General features: G+C 32.1%; 1 pseudogene; it reads left to right on the top strand.

Annotated features, from left to right (window-relative positions):
• The first annotated feature begins 2,083 nt into the window (after nucleotides 1-2,083).
• On the top strand, nucleotides 2,084-2,192 carry LOC112866254 (U2 spliceosomal RNA; annotated as a pseudogene).
• The last annotated feature ends 2,101 nt before the right edge of the window (nucleotides 2,193-4,293 follow it).

Raw genomic sequence — 4,293 nt, 5'->3', positions numbered from 1 at the left:
GCAGCATGGCTAGAAAAATATCAGGCTTGAACATAAGCTCTGAATGAGTTAGACATACTATATAAAACCTAGCCAAATTCCCCAAATTAATTTGTTTTGCAGAGAAGGATTTTATTTCATTCATACATTATTAAAAATAATTTTTTGAGAATAAAGCTAAAAATGATGTAAGGGAAATATGGTGCAATGGGAAAAGAGCTGGAGTTTGGTTCTAACTATAAAAACTATGCAAAAAAAGTATTGACACAATACAAAAAAGTTATCCCTCATTTTTTCCCCAGCTTATTTTCTATAAGCCCTCAGGATGTGGATAGTAGTATATTGTTCATTTATGGTTTCTTTTTCCTTTTCCACCACTGTTAACCTTTACTATTCAACTGGGAAGAAACGTCCTTTATATTGTCCAAAATGACTATCACTAAACGTGCCACATTTAAAGATGGTCGTATAAAATTTAACAGGTAGAAACGAGAATTTCCTTTTTAATTTCCTCTTACTGTAAATAGTTCTTATGGAGACTCTTGAATTAATTTTGATGGAATGGATTATTTATGAAAATAAGAAAAAAGGAAACCTATAAAAATACTTCATGTAATATAGATCAAATACTGGTTTCACAGATGGATAGACTTATTTAAATTTTATACTTCCAACAGAAATTTGTTATCATTGAGGCAAAAAAGTCTTCAAGTCACACACAAAAAATACTTTGAGAATGAGATTCTGATAAATCAATCAATTTTACTTAAGTAAAGATGATAGTGAAAATAATTTGTTTTGTTTTTTTTTTTAAATAATCCCGTTGGAAAAAATAATAAATGTTTAAGTCAAATCTTCTCATTGGAGCCTGTTAGTAGAGTGCTTGGAAGCTTTTGGGTCTCCATGGCAGACCTGAATTTTACTTTCTCAAGAATTATAGTTGGAGCCTTAGAATTTGTTTAATAAATCCACATTCTCTGGAACTTTTTATTTAACAATTCAGTTTTATTTGTTTATAGCAAATCTCCATTGTTAACTCATATGAAAGTAGAGACATTTTTGATGTAAATAGCTAAATTTATAAAAAAAAGTAATAGTTAAAGCAACAAACAGGTTTGAATTTCATCTTCATAACTGTATGAATCATTTATAGGAATTGAATTTAAATATAAAGTGGTGTTTGGAATATTTTTATTTCAGTTATGGTGAGGTAGCATTAAGCTACCCTTTTTTCTCTCTAAGAGCAGCTACCAAACTAGATACAATTTAAGGGGGGAAACAAAGCAGCTGTTTGAATATATCAGGAAACTGTAAGCTAGGAATTAAGGAACCAAGATGCTAGAGATAATCAGAAATAATGGAAGCACAACTGCATGAGGTGTGTATTTATGCCTAAATTTTCTCATCAGGGAATTTGTTGATTTTAATGGTGAGATATAGAAGCTGAACAGAAAGTAATGATTTGGATATTGCTGTCTTACTGGACAAGTGCAATTAAAATTTGAATTTAGGGCTGCCAAGGAATTCTTCAACTCAAAGGACTGGTCTCAGAGAAATGAGAACTACAGAAAAGTAAGCCATGAATTCTGTGTGTGATTTCCTCTTGAGGCATTTGTTGGTTCCTGAGTTGAATATTTGTGGGCCACAATTCTGGAAACACAACATGGGAATGGTTACTAGATGACTAAAAGGCAAGCAGATATTTAAGCAGTTCCAATATGCTAGAGACACAAATGTTAGAGTTGAGAGCCCACCCAGAAAGACATACATAAATATCATAGACTTTTTAGTTAAAAACTCAGAAATGGATAGGATTTAAGACTAATGGTAAATTGGAAATAAACTATTTAAGGAGATCCTGCCCATAGTCAATACCAGTCTATTACACCTTTACTACTTAGTCTTTTATACCATTCAGACTCTGTACAATTTTTCATATCAATTTCTAAGGTTTAATAAAACTTGGCAGGAATGCTAGAAAATAGATCCAAATGACTAAACCAAACAAAGAAGGATTATATAAGAAGACCTATAGGGTATAGAAATATTAGAGTTATCATCTAAGGACAGTAAAATAACTGTAATTAATATATACAGGAAAAATATCGCTTTTCAGGCTTTTGGCTAAGATCAAGTGTAGTATCTGTTCTTATCAGTTTAATATATCTAGGAAAATAGATGTATAAGGTAAAGAATTTCATTGAAGAATTTTAATATATTACAAATAATCTGGAAATAATGGGACTGAGAAATAGAATGAAGAAATTAAAAATTCAATAAGCAACAAATTAGACAGTGTAAAACAGATGATTAATGAACTTTAAGTTATTTTGGTAAAAATAATTCATCTTGAAAAATGCAGAATAGTAAAGAACATAAAGAAAAACAGAATCCTATAGGACCCAGTGAAAAGTTTTAACATAAATGTATTGCGAGTCTCAGTAAGAGAGTATTAGAAAGTAAGTGGGTCAGAAACAATATTCAAAAAGATAACAATAAAATAATTTTCAAAATTAATGACAGATATGAACACAGAGATTCAAAGAGATTTTGTAACCCTAAGCAGAGTAAATATAGATATTAGCCACATCTAGGCATTTCATAGTGAAACAAGTAAAAAACAAAGATAAGAGAAAAAGCAGCCAGAAATAAAAGATACACCATCTTCAAACAATAAGATTCATGAGTAACTATTTACCATAAACTATGGAAGTCAAAAGATAAGGGGATGACATTTTTATAGTGCCAAACACTTTCTTAGAAAAAGTCAAATTTGTCAAAATGGACACAAAAGAAACAATGTAAACAACTTTATATCCATTAAAAATGTAATCATAATTTACAACCTTTCCACAAAGAAAGCTCCGGGATTAAAGGGCTTCATTTACAAATTTTTCTAAACCTTAAAAGGAGAAATAACATTAATTTTATACAAAATCCAGAAGATAGATAATAAAGATGAAATACATACCACAAAAATTTTGAGAACTAAAGAGCCTTAGATTGTACAAAGATAATACAATAAAGGAAAATTGTAGGCATTATCTCAAAAAAACCTAAATAAAAAAATCTTGGGGCACCTGGGTGGCTCAGTTGGTTAAGCATCCGACTTCAGCTCAGGTCATGATCTCACAGTTTGTGGGCTTGAGCCCCACGTCAGGCTCTGTGCTGACAGCTCAGAACCTGGAGCCTGTCTCGGATTTTGTGTCTCCCTCTCTCTCTGCCCCTCCCCTGGCATGCTCTGTCTCTGTCTCAAAAATAAAAAAACATAAAAAAAAAATTAAAAATCTTGAACACATTACTAGAAAACTTGATCCAGCAATACATAAAAAGGATAATATATCACAACTAATTTGGATTTTCCAGAAACGTAATGTTGGCTAATCATTTGAAAATAAATTATTATGGATCAGTACAGTAAACAAACCAAACCATATGTATATTTCAATAGATACAAAAAGCAATTGATAATAATTTGATAGACATTCATGCTGAAAACTTTTGGCAAACTAGAAATAGAATGAAATTTTGTTAATCTGTAAAGTTTAACTTAAAATATAGAGCAAACATGATATTTAATAGTGAGATATTGAAAGCCCTTCCCCAGAGATAAAAATTAGAATGCCTGCTATTATGGCTTTTATTAGTATTTTAATGGAAATCTTCCTGATCTTCCTTGCTAGAGCAATAAAATAAGAAAAATAAATGAATTTCCTGAGGATTTTGAGAGGCGAGTAAAATTGTCATAATTCATAGATAACATGATTGTGCACCTAGAATGAATATGTGTGTGTGTGTGTGTGTGTGTGTATCTGAATTTAGTAGAAAGATAATATACAAAGTTAATATACAGTAATCAATTATATTTTATTTCTAGCAATGACCATTATGGATACCTAGGAGCAGATCAAAAGAGCGATGAGCAAGATCTCTATAGACATGGCCACTTTGAAGCAAAGTTTCAGTACTTTGGCACCCAGTGTCAGTCAGTCATTAAGTATGAGCTGTCCTCTGCCCTTGCCTCATGATAGACTATAGGAGGTATAACCTCGCTCTGTGGTCATTTGCAAAGGCAATTCTCTGGAGAAGAGGGCAGCTGTGATCATTAACAGGCAATATTCACAGCTCTCAGGGGCTGGTGTTTTGGTGCACTTGCCTAGAAAATGGGATCTGGGAGGCCTATCAATAGGGTGCTCCACATTTGAATTTCTGTTATTTGACTCCCACTATAGGCTGAATGTTTGTGTCCCCTGCAAATGCAGGGTTGAAAACCTAATGGCCAAGATGATGGTATTAGAAGGTGGGGCTTTGGGG

The sequence above is a fragment of the Puma concolor genome, chromosome D1, assembly GCF_028749965.1.
Source record: "Puma concolor isolate L17-30 chromosome D1, mPumCon1.1.hap2, whole genome shotgun sequence".
NCBI classification, from domain to species: domain Eukaryota; kingdom Metazoa; phylum Chordata; class Mammalia; order Carnivora; family Felidae; genus Puma; species Puma concolor.
Note: the sequence above shows the minus strand (reverse complement) of the source record. Positions and strands in the feature narration are given on the sequence as shown.